The 15,948-nt window shown below is 43.6% G+C and overlaps 1 protein-coding gene across 10 annotated transcripts in view; it reads right to left on the reverse strand.

Annotated features, from left to right (window-relative positions):
* SLC8A1 (solute carrier family 8 member A1) overlaps window positions 1-15,948 on the reverse strand; it is a 304,433-nt gene that overhangs the window by 245,163 nt on the left and 43,322 nt on the right. The gene's annotated exons all lie outside the window — the stretch shown is intronic.

Consider the following 15,948-nt stretch of genomic DNA (forward strand, 5'->3'; position numbering starts at 1 on the left):
TAGTTCCAGTCGCTACCTTCCACGCATTCGCATACCTGTGCTTTGTCTATTTTGGTTTTATTTTATGTCTTGCCTTTTTCTAACATTGATCCGTAACTGTATATGGACTATGTATATCGTCATCAGAAACTGATAACACTGCATTTTGCAGAATTTTGTATAAACTTCCTTTTGAAAAGTAATGAAAAATATTTAAACTGCATGTATTACATTAATCACCTACTTTGCCCTTAAGGCAAGCCCCAATCTGGATTAGGGCATTGGCATGGGTGTGTGGGCAATCCTCTGCCCTTTTGTGATCCTGATCTGGTTGGGCCTCCTGTGCCTACTTCTTTTTGAAAATGAAATGTATATACTGCTTGAGCGCAATGAACCTTCCAAGTGATTTATTTGCATGGAGAAAAGCTCCCATTAGCTTTAATGAGATATTTCCCCATGGGAACAGCAAAGGCAATGGATTCTCTCTCTGTCTCTGTCTCTGTCTCTCTCTCACACACACACAATCATGCCAGGGCCTCTCTGGTAGGTTATGTGTGAAAGAAAAACCTTGGATGTAGAGGGCAAACCATGGCTTGTGTCCAGCTATGTTTTACTCAGAGCCCATTCTTTTCAATGGGTCTTCTCTTGGTAGGACCTGCACTGGATACAGCCAGAGCTATTAACAGAATACAGAGCAGGAAAAGGTAATTTATGGTGTGCCTCCCAAACTACAAAGGCAGGCAAGTCATGCAGTCCTTTCGCTGAAGCTAAGTGCACTTGGATAGAGTCAACATCTGGGATAAGTCTGGATGGGAGATTGCCTGTGAACCCCATGCTTGTGTTCCATGGAAGAAAGGCAGGCTATAAATATGAAGATTAAATACATTGGGTAGATATCTTGTTTTACTGGATGCAGAAGTTACACTCTAATGTCCCACCAATCTTTTCACCCAGACTGTGAGAGAATTATGGGCAAATGAACAGGCCAGCCTCACATGCGCTCAGACTTATGTCTATGGTTTGGGAAAGACCATAACTTCTACAGCAAACATTTAAGTGTCGGGACAGATAAAATCTTCAGGGTTTTGTCACTGCATAGCTTGCCTCTGGAAACTCAGTCATGTTCACATGATTTGTAGGGACTTCTATTTGCTTTTATATTCTATTCTGTACACTGGAAGCAGTTTGTGGGGGTGAAGAGCTAAGTTTCTTTAGTTTTAGCTTAGTCATATGGCTTCATGCAGTCAGTTTGACTGAGTGTCATTTGGTAAGAAAACTGATCCCCTTTGGGATAGTTTAGATGGCTTCCTCCAGAACCACAGCCGTGAACAGTTTTAGAGCTCTAATTTGCCACTAACAGCCTAAAGGAATATTACAGAAGAAGATGGAACGCTGTCATTTAACACTGCCACATGTGTTATGATTATGTACATATACACACATGCATCCCATAAATCAGCTGGGGAACTATTGTGGAATCTGGTTTTCTAGGAATCTTGTCTTGCTTTAAAAACAAAAGGCATGGTGCTAGTCCTGATTGTCGGTGAGCTGGGAAAATACGTAAGTGGGCATGAGTGACCGATCCTTTTAGACCCCATGAACACATTTGGAATTTTGAAGGAGTGCCATAGGCAGTATCTCCTCTGGTTACTTCTCTTCCTTCGGACTCATAGAATCATAGAGTTGGAAGAGACCACAAGGGCCATCGAGTCCAACCCCCTGCCAAGCAGGAAACACCATCAGAGCACTCCTGACATATGGTTGTCAAGCCTCTGCTTAAAGACCTCCAAAGAAGGAGACTCCACCACACTCCTTGGCAGCAAATTCCACTGTCGAACAGCTCTTATTGTCAGGAAGTTCTTCCTAATGTTTAGGTGGAATCTTCTTTCTTGTAGTTTGGATCCATTGCTCCGTGTCCGCTTCTCTGGAGCAGCAGAAAACAACCTTTCTCCCTCCTCTATGTGACATCCTTTTATATATTTGAACATGGCTATCATATCACCCCTTAACCTCCTCTTCTCCAGGCTAAACATGCCCAGCTCCCTTAGCCATTCCTCATAAGGCATCGTTTCCCTTGGACTCCCTTGGACTATTCTTCCCATTATCACCACCACACAGAAAGAGAGAATGCATGCATATACAGTGGATGCTCGGGTTGCGGACATGATCCATGCGGGAGGCACGTTTGCAACCTGCAACGTCCGCACCTGCAGCACCGCACCTGTGGGTTGTGATTCGGTGCTTTGGCGCATGCGCAAAGTGCGATTTAGCGCTTCTGCACATGCGTGACCGTCGAAACCATTTCAGTACTGCTGGGTTTTGGCGCGTACGGGCAGGGGTACCTTTACCTTTACCTTACCCCCAAAAGCCACCAAGAAATTAATGCTAGTGTTGGTAACACTGCTCAGTAAAAACACAGATCTGCTGCTTGCCAGCATCACCAAAATATTGATGATGATGATGATGATGATGATGATGATATTATTTATACCCCGCCCATCCGGCTGGGTTTCCCCAGCCACTCTGGGCGGCTTCCAACAAAATGTTAAAAATACAATAAAACATCAGGCATTAAAAACTTCCCTAAACAGGGCTGCCTTCAGATGTCTTCTAAAAGTCAGATAGTTGTTTATTTCCTTGACACCTGATGGGAAGGAGTTCCACAGGGCACAAATCTGCCTGCATGGTGATGATTTTCTGAAGTGGTTGGCCTTCTGGCACTGGAGTCGCTGCTGGCACCAGTGAGGAGAGGAGAAGGGGAAGGTCAGATCCGTGCATGCACACACATATGACTGCTGGATTGGTTCTGCCAGTGCATTTGCACAGCACTCACTGCCCCTCTCCAGACAAATTGCACTTCCATGTCAGCCACGCCTAATGATTTTCCTCATGTAGGAGGGCAAGGAACCCACTAAGACATCACTGAGCACATTTGTGGACCACACAGCTAACCTATATGGTTTTGCGGTGACCCCATTTAAAGATCTAGCGTGCTTTTTTAAATTTATTTTTTTTACTTTTAATTAGTTTTTTTAATGATGCACATGTTAATGGGTGCCAGGACAAAATGGCTGCTGTGAGCAGCAAAGAAGTAGCAGTACTACATACCAGTGAGCACCTTCATGCACAGCAAACAAAGAACTGTGAAGACCCATAATGATCCATGTCCCACATCAATGATATTTTTGGGTCAGTCAATGGAGACAGCTCTGATCTGTGATTTGATGGTGGTTTCAGGGAGGGGAATGGAAAAACTGGGTAATTTTTCAAGGATTTGTTTTACTAGATTTGACCTAGATTTACTAGATGGGCACACACACATTCTCTGCCCAACAAACACTTAATTCTCTACCTCCCTTCCCTGACTACTGCTGCTCTCCACTTTTTCTCCCTTTCGCTTCCCACAGTCCATCCACCTCTGGAATCTCCAAGATCATCCTCTTTTCCCTCATACCCAGCTGGGGTTCATGAGGGAGCAGAGTGGCAGATCTGCCTTGAAAACTTGATGATAATAATAATAATAATAATAATAATAATAATAATAATAATAATTATTATTATTTAAATCCTGCCCCCACCCCACAAAAAGGAGAGAAAAAGGTTTCTAGTAGAATCATAGAATCATAGAGTTGGAAGAGACCACAAGGGCCATCGAGTCCAACTCCCTGCCAAGCAGGAAACAGTATATATACCGAGTAAAAGGTAAAGGTAAGGGACCCCTGGACGGTCAAAGTCCAGTCAAAGGCGACTATGGGATTGCGGCGCTCATCTCACTTTCAGGCCAAGGGAGCCAGCGTTTGTCCACAGACAGTTTTCCAGGGCATGACTAAACAGCTACTGGCGCACGGAGGACTGTGATGAGTAGCAGAGCGCATGGAAATGCCGTTTACCTTCCCACCACAGCAGTACCTATTTATCTACTTGCACTGGCATGCTTTCGAATTGCTAGGTTGGCAAGAGCAGGGACTGAGCAACGGGAGCTCACCCAGCTGGAAGGATTCGAACTGCCGACCTTCTGATCAGCAAGCCCAAGAGGCTCAGTGGTTTAGACCACAGCGCGACCCACGTCGATATACTGAGTATGATGAAGGAAGTGGGTTTTGCTTTATTTGTCTTACGGGCAATTCTTTTAGAAACTGAAACAACCACACTGTTGCCTCAGAAATATATCTCCCATTTCTAGTCATGAAGGGCATCCTTCAATCAACAAAGGTGACCAAAGTATGAGGGAATGAAAGAGAGCAAGAGGCTTGTCCTGTGTGTGTCACGGTCCTGTGTGTGTGTGTAGAATATAAAATATTTCCTGTTATACCTGAGATTGCTGTGTAAAAACGGAGCGACTATTAATTATGCCACGTGGAACATTTTGGATGGGTGATTGCTTCATGCTGAGTCAGAAGAAGGCTTGAGTTAACTAGGGAGATAGGGTGAAGTCATTTTTTAAATAGACAGCATTTGAAAAACAAAACATGCCCAACAGAAGCACCAGTGGTTAACACGAATTCATAATTCAATGGATCCCAGCTGTCCCCTGAAATAAAACCCTCTTCAACTGACATCTGAAAACTAACAGAGAAGGATAAAATACGTAATGCATTAATTTGCTTGGGGTTTGGGGGAGGAATGTGGCACGGAATAAATCCGACCACAGTAATGAAGCACCCCAATGACTTTCTGTTCTTAGGAGATTATTTCAAGGGAGAACATGCCATGAAGAAACATTCAGGACTGTGCTGCCTAACAGCCCAATTCTGCACAGAAAAGACTCAAAAATAATATTGTAGAGCTGGAAAAGGGCAACCAAAATAAGACCAAGGGGCTGGAGCAGCTCTTCATAAGGAAAGGTGACATCATTGGCAGCAAAACTCAATAATTTTTTTTTTTTTAAAGATACATCTTGGGCCATCCAACTTGGATGGTTTAAAAGGGGAATCAAACAAATTCATATCAGATAAGACGATCTATGGTTACTTGTCATGATGGCCATATTACCTCCATTATCAGAGGCAACATTCATGGGAGAGGGTTCTTGTCTTCTGATATGCCCCTGGCTGGCAACAACAACAACAACAACAACAATGTTTTGTTATTTATACGCCACTCATCTGGCTAGGTTTCCCCAGCCACTCTGAGTGGCTTCCAGCGCATATAAAAACATAATAAAATACTAAAAAAAATTAAAAATTTAATAATAACAGTAATAGCTAGAAAGGAAGAAAATGAGAGAAGAAAGGAGAAAGAAGTTCATATGGTAGGGAGGAGGAATGATAGAAATAGCTTGTGGGGAATAGGGTGCAAGTTAAGCATGGAAGGAGAAGGGGAGAAGAAATTACAGGAGATGAGTAAAAATACTTTCAGGGGCATGTATATAAGATAAAACTTAGAATCTCTCAGCTTAGAACAGAATGCTGGACTCTATATGTCTCTGACTTGTTCCACCAGGGCTTTTCTTATGTTCTTTGCTCTAATGCAAGCGCCAGACTCTAATATATCCAAGGGATGACATTGGAGCAGAGCTGCAGCAGGTAAATGGAGCTCATATGATGTCCTGCAAGATATCGAAAAGGCAACTGGAGTACTGACTGCCTTCTCATCCAGAGCAATGCTGGCGATTCTTTAGTTGAATGGGGGCAATAGTCCTGTCTCATTTTGCTTGCAGATGATGCTTTTTTACCCAAAGAAGTAGACACCTCTCAATGAGCTTCAGTAGCTGAACCTAAACAACTAACACTCGGCCGTCCTAACATATCCCAATAACATTTACAACATTAAGTGAATTTTGGGCTCCAGTTGCATCATGTATGGTGAATCAGCTTTCTCTAACAGATAAATCTTGCATATTTGTGTGTGTTTGTGGGTTCATGTGTACATCCATGGATGAAACCAATTTAAGAGTTTGCAATACATGCATTTTATATTTACGAAGCTTACGGAAGTCCATCCACATGGTTTTGTTTACACGTGCAATTACTCAAATAAAAATTCTTTTGAAAGCAAACGAATAGAGCATAGGCTTGCCTGTAATTTTCAGTATCTGTGGGAAGCCGTGTGTTTCAAGGAGCAATGCAATATTGCAAGATCTCCCTTAAGATGATTCTGCTGACAAGGCCTGTTCGGATATTCTTGTGTGTCCTACATTTATCCAGAACTTAGGCAAGAGTTCCGTAGAAAACCCTCTGGCAAGAATGGGAAGCAGATGGTTCAAGAGGAATTATTACACTTGGGGTCACTGAATAAGGTTGTGAAGAAGAGCAGAGCCTCATCACGGTCTGGACCAGCTCCACTGCCTTAAAAGGATTTGGCACAGGTACCCTCAGCCGGCACAGCTGCGTTGGAACAGATTAATAAAGCACCTGAACTTTCATTTGGATCCTTATTCCCACGAGCCCTTTCAATGTACAAATTCTTCTAAAACAAATTTCAATAGGCAGAGGCAAGCCACAAAATATATTGTATCATCGTTGCTGTCTTTTTGATGTACAGTCTGACAGGTTGCATGTAAAAAAAAGAGAGAAGATCATGTGAAAAAAAGATCTTATACGTCAACTGACACAGCAAGAAGAAAGAATTTTAGAGCAAATGGCAAAAGGGTTTGAGGAAGGGGGGTGAGGTGGAAATCAGCATGCACATTGCGGGTCTCCATGCAGCCTGGCCTAAATAGAGCAACGCTTGACTCTGAAGAATGCTGAATTATGCACCTTGCATACATGATGCAAATCAAGCAGATTTGCTAATCCTGCATTATTCATTTTGTTTCTGCTGATTCACGAAGGTAGGGGTGCAAGGGTCTACGCAGGACGCTGAAGCCCCGTCCCTGGAAATCCTATCCCTTGACAGGAGCCACAGTTTAGTGGTAAAGCACAATATTTGGATGCAGAAGGCCCTGGGTTCAGTTGCTGGCATTGCCGGCAGCAGGGCAGGGGAAGGGATCTCTGCCTGAGACCTCAGAGAGCTGCTCCCCAGTGCTGCACTGTCCCAGACGGAACAATGTCCTAGTGCAGAAGGAAGCAGTTCCCTATGATCACTAGAAAGTCCCTTCTCTCCCCCGACATGCCACTCCCGTGTTCTCTGCCTCTGAAATTTCACCAAGCCTTGCCCAGACTGTGAGGGGTACAGCCCCAGGGCTAGATTCCCTGAGATCCACCTCTGAGGGGCTTCTGGCTGTTCCTTCACTGCGAGAAGTGAAGTTACAGGGAACCAGGCAGAAGGCCTTCTTGGCAGTAGCACCCTCCCTGTGGAACACCCTCCCATCAGATGTCACCCTCCCATCAGATGTCAGATGTCAAGGAGATAAAGAACTACAAAACTTTTAGAATACGTCTGAAGGCAGCCCTGTATCGGGAAATTTTAAACGTTTGACATTGTGTTATATTTTTATAAGTGCTAGAAGCCGCCCCGAGCGGCTGGGGAAACCCAGCCAGATGGGTGGGGTGTAAATATTATTATTATTATTATTATTATTATTATTAGTGCTTTTTTCTTAAAAAAATGTTTAGGGGTACTCTCATTTTGACTCAAGAAAATCACCATTTTATAGTTCAAATCGGGGGAAATAAATACAGTAGATGGACAAAAGTACAAAGATTAACAAAATGTTTAGGGGTATGTGTACCCCTGTGTACCACCAGGAAAAAAAGCACTGATTATTATTATCATTATCATTATTATTATTCCCACTTGAGCAACCTTCCAAGGGCCACATGGGAGAAGCCAGAGGCAAAACTGGAAGAAGCAACAAGTGTAAATTTTACTTTGTAGACTAGTTTCTACATACACTTGAGCACAACTCTTTATCCTCCAATCCTGGACACCAAGTTCAATTATCACAGTTCGACAGCACATCCTAGTCCGGCAAAAACACCCAAGAAAGCTTGGTGCCCTGAGGCTCCCCACCACAACCACGCACAACCTGTGCAATTGCTGGATGCTGGGCCTTGAAACAAGAAAAAGAAAACTTAAGATTTTCAGCCTGCACCTGTTGGCTGCACACAAAACCTTTAAAGCACATCCAAAGCACATTCTTTCCCTCAAAGAATTCTGGACCCTGTAGTTTACCCCTCACTGAGTTACAATTCCCAGCAACCCTTAGCAAACTACAGCTTCAAATGTACCTGAAAGGTGTAGTGTGAACACAGCCTTAGTTTCTTGTTTCCATGCTGCTGCAGCTCACATAACGGCAGCATATACAATGTCCTGTTTTGACAATCCTGACTCTCTTTCCAAATCCCTGAACCAAGGGGGCTGAAATTGCAACAGACATGCTCTGTCCGAGTGACTATGAGACTTTATCAAGCATTTAATCATTGTTGCTTTTAAGAACATCTTCTGAAAACAATCGTAGATTACAATACATCTTTAAAACACAATTAATACCCAAATTAAAAACAGGCAAAACATAAATCTCTGAACACTTTACTGAGCCGCACGTGGCAGTCTAAGGCTGCAAACCTATACCTACCTCCCTGGGAGGAATAATTTTGAGCATTGTACATAAATGTATCATAGGGACGCGGGTGGCGCTGTGGGTTAAACCACAGAGCCTAGGACTTGCCAATCAGAAGGTCGGCGGTTCGAATCCCCGTGACAGGGTGACCTTCACTTGCTTGGTCCCTGCTCCTGCCAACCTAGCAGTTCTAAAGCACATCAAAGTGCAAGTAGATAAATAGGTACTGCTCCAGCGGGAAGGTAAACAGCGTTTCCGTGCGCTGCTCTGGTTCGCCAGAAGCGGCTTAGTCATGCTGGCCACATGACCTGGAAGCTGTACGCCGGCTCCCTCGGCCAATAAAATGAGATGAGCGGCACAACCCCAGAGTCGGCCACGACTGGACCCAATGGTCAGGGGTCCCCTTACCTTACCTTTACATAAATGTATCATTGCACAACTAATAACTTGCAGCTAGATTCTCTCCATGTTTACTCATATGTAAGCTCACTGAATTCAACTGGAACTCCTCCACTGAAAATAAGCATATGGTATAGCCATAGTTTACAACACTTGTGAAAAATACTCACAACTGGTTTTGTCATGACTCCAGCGGAGTCGTCCAGACCATCTCACAATGCACCCTAGCTGTCTTGGATTTATTTGGGACATAGAAGATATTATTAAGTGAGTGGGGTTTTTTTTAGTCAATTCCAAATAATACAATAGGAAATAGAGAGGAAGGCAATGTCTTAGGCAATGCTGGAAAAATCCTAAACAGCTGGTCAACCAGCTGCCTTCAAATTTGGCTCTGACACCTAAGAATTTTGACCTACTTTCCATCCCTCTGCAGGGCTGATGTCTAAAAATTTGATGCTCGCTGCTATTTTTCCAGCTTTGCTGTTACGTACATTGTATACTGTGACAATCCAAGATGCAGTGGCTCTTGTAGCTTTGATGACATTCTGCCACATTGAGGTGTGTTGTGCATGTATGCCAACTATACAATACAGTTAATTAACTTCATGCAATACAATTAATCAGAGCTGCCACAAAAAAAGCATTTTGTTTTCAGTAGGGCTAAAACGGACTAGCAGGCCCTGCTGGTCAACCAACTGGCCCTGCTCATAGGTTTGCCATCAAGGTCAACCATCAAGGATGGAGGCATAAAGAACAGAGCCTTTTCTGTGGCGGCCCCACCTTTGTGGGAGCTCCCTTCTGCAGGAGGCACATGTGCCTGTTTAAAAACAGCTAAAGACATTGCTTTATTCCCATCTGCTTTTAATTAAAGGTGTTGGGCTGGAGTTTTTAAATGTCCCTGTTCATTATTTCATATTACATTTTCTGTGGACTGCTATTTGAGTGGTTTTATCCTGCTGTTTTAGGCAATACTGAGCTAAATTGACCAAAGGTCTGACTTGGTATAAGACGTGTTCCTATGTTCCTATTGGTTTGTTTCAGAATTTATAGTCAGCTCTACATTCAAAGAGGATGCGGGTGGCACTGTGGGCTTGCCGATCAGAAGGTCGGTGGTTCGAATCCCCGCGACGGGGTGAGTTCCCGTTGCTCGGTCCCTGCTCCTGCCAACCTAGCAGTTCAAAAACACGTCAAAGTGCAAGTAGATAAATAAGTACCACTCCGACGGGAAGGTAAACGGTGTTTCCTTGTGCTGCTCTGGTTCGACAGAAGCGGCTTAGTCATGCTGGCCACATGACCCAGAAGCTGTACGCCGGCTCCCTTGGCCAATAAAGCAATATGAGCGCCGCAACCCCAGAGTCAGCCATGACTGGACCTAATGGTCAGGGGTCCCTTTACCTTTACATTCAAAGAACACCAGAGCAGTATGCAAAAATTGAATATAAAACACAATACAAACCATATTAAATGTGTGGTTGGATTTTTTTGTTAAAGAAAAATTAGTCAGCAAGAATTAAAAGCTGGAGAAACAGAATGGACTGATTTAGGAAGGCCTGAGAGAGAGAGAGAAAGATAAGTTTGCAATAAACATCACTATTTTTATTGGTTGTTGCTATGGTCAATTATACCCAGACATAATGAAAGGGTTAAAAATCTTGGATTTATTTTTTATTTAGTCTTTGCCAGGTGACAGAAGGATAAGGAGCCAGGCGCCAGCCAAGCCTCCCCAGGGAGGGCGTTCCACAGGTGAGAGAGTACACAGGTGTACTACAATTACAATTAAAAGAATTGGCAATACAAGGAGCTACTAAAAATGGCTGTGCAGAAACCATGATGTGGATTTCTACTGAAGCTTTCTCCAGGAAACATGCTAAGCATACAGCAGCTGTAACACAGCCAGCATCTACACCAGAGATGTTAAACTGTGCTAACCTTGCCGTGAAGCGAGACTTCCAATTCATGTTGTTGCAGTAAATTCAGAGCTAGTTATAAAAGCTATGCTCACAGCACAGAAGCCTATTAGTTCTAAGGAGAAATCGGAAAACAGTTCAATCCTATATACATGTCAACTTGAACTCAGTGGGACTTACCCCCAGGATAAGCAGGTACAGTATTGCAACTGAATTAGATTTACCCAATGAAATCCTTCTACTAAATCCAACCACATCATAATTACTCCAGCAGCACCATGACAGAACAAGTCCAGTATGTATGTATGTATGTATGTATGTATGTATGTATGTATGTATTTATGCAGACTTCTTGTGCTCAGACCATTTTCCTTCAAGGTAACTCTTTTGCTGCAAATATATAGCTCATTCTCTGATCACGGATGACAGAGCTGACCTGGGTGGGCAATAGGGATGGGGAAACAATTTAACTCAGTTTGCATCTAAAGGAGAATATGCCTAGTCACACTTTCTGAAATAACACGTGAACCAAAAAACACAGCCTTCCTTTGAAACAGGCATTCTTTTGAATTTTTGCAATGCAGTTCTTCAGTCAAGCGATGGGTACAAAATTGTAAGTAGTAGGTTAAAATAGGCATAAATATGCATATATGGTGAAAGTGATGTAAGAGAATATTGGGGAAAACTTTTGCAAAAAATATGTATTTCAAGAAAAATTGCCTACCAAAATGTGTATATTAGGAAAAATTCACACTAAAATGCTGATGGGAGTAACTTAAGTGGCATATAATTTTTTGCTAAATTAATAAAATTATACACATATGCTTGCTTCCGCAGCTTGGTCTGTCCTAGCCTTTATGTCCCCATTTCCTCTGTTGTTTCTCTCAGCCTATTTCTGATAGCAATCTCCTCATATAATAATAATAATTAAAGCCACTGCAAATCTTAACTGGAACATTTCCAATTTGGGGACTGTCCATACTGAGTCTTCCTACATTCCTAGTTCAGCACTGAAATTCGCCATTCCAAAACTCACCCCCGCCCAGTAAGAATTGCATTGCTGCTGGAAGCTAATTGCATAAAATTGCATCTCCTGAATTGGCCTCACTCTGATCCCAAGCAGACAACTAATGACAACTCTGTTGCTATGGTAGGTTTCTCCTATAAACATTTACCCTTCTGGGCTCTTCCGCACCTCGCCCCGAAAATCACCGGGGAATTGAGATGGTTTTATCAGATGCTGGAGGAGCATATTATTAGCATAACCACAGTGATGCAAATTGGCAGACTTTACCAAATATGAGCATAGGCATGCTGATAGATGCCAGTACTGCTAACTTTCAGCCATCCATTGGTGCATAGAGCATTACTCCCGCCTCCCTTCTTGGTTCTTTAACCTATCACTAGCCTAGGAGTCACACGGCATGCATATGCAAACCTCTGCAATCTTCTCATCAATATGACTTCCATGGCACTGAAATCAAGCAAAAGGTGATATAAAAATAACCACCCAAACATTTTCCAAAAATGGGCAAAAGGCACCGGACTTCACTGAAGGCAACCCCAATGCAAAACATCTCAGGGCTATCTTATGTTTCCCGAACAGGACATTTCAAAATGTTTAAACGATTATGAAACCATGACTGATCTTTTTGTTCTTTCTCTACATATCACCGTGTCTGATTCTTTCTGCAGGAACCTTTCAAAATAAAATCAGCAGCCAAAATGGAAAGGCAGCTGTGCATCTTTGAACATTAGTTAAAAGGTTAAATGTTTGGAACATCGGAGCATCAGGCAGGTGGGCAAGGACGAGAACTTGGATGGATAAAAAGGCTATTTATTTATTTATTTATTTGCTTGCCTCCTTGCTTGCTTGCTTGCTTGCTTGCTTGCTTGCTTGGCACCCAAAGCAAATATCCCATCACCACCCTAGGTAAAGATAAAAGGTAAAGGACCCCTGAACAGTTAAGTCCAGTCAAAGGGGTTGCGGCGTTCATCTCGCTTTCAGGCGGAGGGAGCCGGCGTTTGTCCAGAGACAGCTTTCCGGGTCATGTGGCAAGCAGCTTCTGGTGCAATGAGACACTGTAACGGAAGCCGGAGTGCACAGAAACACCATTTACCTTCCCACCACAGTGGTACCCTATTATCTACTTGCACTGGTATGCTTTCAAACTGCTAGGTTGGCAGAAGCTGGGACAGAGCAACGGGAGCTCAGTTTGCACCAAGGTAACCCAAATTCTACGTCAAAGAAAGTTGAACAGGTCTAAATTATGCAAATCATTATGAATATTATGCTTATTTTGCAAAAAATTATTCAGCTAGGCATAGAGGAGGGGGAAGGAATAGTACAGAGAACCAGCAATGATACCTGCGTCATTTATTCAGTCACTGTTCCGGTTCTTGAATTTTACCACATTGCCCACACACTTTCAAGCCTTTATTCACAGCCTTAAAGACTAGAAATGTTTGGGTTTTGTTTCTAAATTAAGGCTGTGATTCTCAGGGAGCTGAATTCTGCACCCAGCACCACTTTCACTTGAGCATAAGCTGAACTGCTTGTAGAACACTTAAAGGCTCTGACTGCATCGCAGTGAGGTTTGGAGTAGAGTTTAATTTGTAAAAGGTTTTACAAATTTGCAAAATAATGTTTCTACTGCGGAAAGATGCAACGGCAGGATGGAATAGTAGGAAATTGGGGGCTGCGTCTGAATAAGTCTGCGCTCACCTTTCTACGTGAATAGTAACAGACGAAGGAACGCTGTCTAATAGAGCCCATAATCTGGTTCAGAATAGGGGCCCCACTTCTTTTGGCATGGTGTCCCAGATAATTGGACAGGAGTGTCAAAAGGAAATAATAGTGGCAGCAGATGAAAATTGGCAGCTACTTCAGCACTCAGAAGGAGCAGCCACAAAGACCAATGCTAGCATTCACTGCAAGAATTACTTAAGGGTTATGGTACTCAAAATGTGAAGCAGACCTCCTTAAGGATTTGAAGATTTGAACATATTCCATCAGCAGACCATCATTTCCACTGGCTTTTCCACTTTCCATTTTGTAGGCCAGTTCAAAACTCTTGTCATTTAAGGCCTTAATGGCTCGGGGCCAGATTACCTGAAAAACCACTTCCTCTCATATGTACCTACTCAGAATTTGAGATAATAAGAATACCCCCCCCCCAAAGACACACACAATTCAAAGGCCATAGGTGGTTTAATTAGCCAACAGCCTAAGAGATGAGGAATGTTTTTGCCTGGTTGGCACCTAAAGATATGCAATGATGGCACCAGGCAAGCCTCCCTGGGGAGAGCATACCAGAAGCGGGGAGCCACTGCAGAAAAGACTTGTTCTTGTGTTGCCCCCCCCCCCGACAACCTAAGGCCCATGGGCCACAAGAGACCCACAGGGGTTGTTTAACCAGCCCACAAGCCGTCCACAAACCGAGCCACCTGCTTGGCGAGTCCCCGCGCGCTGCACTAAACCAGCGCAGCACGGTGTGGAGACTCACTTTCGTGGTGCCGTAAATCATGTCTGTGCATGCGCAGTAGATGGAAATTACAGCCACAAGAGTCCCAAAGGGCAGCAATATGAGAACGAGCTTTTTCTGTGGCAGGCTCCCCATTCATTAAATGCTTCTCCCCACTTTGCGCCTTCAGCTTTAGGTGCCAGGCAGAAACATTTCTCTTCAACTAGGCCTTGGGCTGACTAACATTCTACGCCATTTGAAATGTGTTTGTGGGAGGTGGGGGTTATTGGTTTGTTCCTTGTTTTTTATTTTGTTTTACAGTGGTGCCCCGCAAGACGAATGCCTTGGAAGACGAAAAACTCGCAAGACGAAAGAGTTTTCCGTTTTCTGAGTTGCTTCGCAAGACGGATTTGCGCCTTTTTTAAAAAAACCGCCAATGCATTCCTATGGGAAACCGTCAATACACATTGGTGCTTCGCAAGATGAAAAAACTCGTAGAACGAAAAAACTTGCAGAACGAATTAATTTTGTCTTGCGGGGCACCACTGTATTACATATTTTGTGTTCTCATTCGGAATTTTTATGTTGCGAAACACCCTATGATCTTCAGATGAAGGGCACTATACAAATTTAATAAAGGCCACTAATATTAAAATCTGGCTTGATCTAATTTTGCAGCCCCAACCAACTGTGCTTACTCATAAATGGAAGTCGCACTACGTCTAAAGGGGCATGATAAGAATGAGAACCGTTGCACTCTGGTCCTGTTTGCCGGCTTCCCATTGGGACATCTGGTTGGCCACCATGGGAACACGATGCTAGACTAGATCAGCCTAGTGGGGCTATTTTTATGCTCTTTAGAAGAAGAATGCCTATTATGATTATTTATCCAGCACTCGGATCCTTTTAAAAGTGCAAGGAGCCATGTCCCTGCCCCAAGGAGTTTGCAATCTAGCAGCTCTATGCAACAAAGTTGTCCCATTAGCACAAGGACTTCCACGCCTGAACAACAAAACTTCCCCCTTCCTCTACCAGTGTGCCCATCCCCATCTGTTCCGGTGTCATCCCCCCGCCCCTCCAGAGCAGATTTGGGGAGTGTGCATGAGGAGAGGGCGAGAAAGGTCCATTGTGTATGTAGAAGCGAATGGGATAACTTCATTGTACGATAACCCTGTAATTCAAAGCAAATGAGACAACAGTGAAAGGAAAGGAAAAGAGAGGGAAGGGGAAGGAATATGTGCTTATTTCAGTCAAGCCTCCTTAGGCTTGGTTGCCATATAGTCTTCACAGAAAAGGTGGGTTTTGAGGAGTACAAGAGGTGGAGCCACAGAGACATTCTGGGAGGCACTTCCAGGCATGAACGGCAGAAACGAAGAAAGGGTAGATTTGTTTGAGGGGAACAGGAGGCCTTCAGGTGCGTAAAGGTGGTGCAGCTGGAGGAGTGAAAGTCACAGACAATGCTGGGGTGGAAAGACACAGAAGCAGTAAGTGTGCTTTCTGGATAAGCAAGCATAGCACCAGAAATCTGTTGTTTTTCTACTGAGAGAGTACATGAGAAATCTTGGGGTGCTCAGCAGATGCTATATATAAAATGCTGATAGCTCAGTCGGTAGAGCATGAGACTCTTAATCTCAGGGCCATGGGTTTGAGTCCCATGTTGGGCAAAAGATTCCCGAATAGCCAGCGGTTGGACTAGATGACCCTCGTGGTCTTTTCCAACTCTATGAAATAGTCAATCCTGGTATAAAACACGTTC

Source organism: Podarcis tiliguerta, assembly GCF_965153285.1.
Source record: "Podarcis tiliguerta genome assembly, chromosome: 3".
Taxonomy (NCBI): domain Eukaryota; kingdom Metazoa; phylum Chordata; class Lepidosauria; order Squamata; family Lacertidae; genus Podarcis; species Podarcis tiliguerta.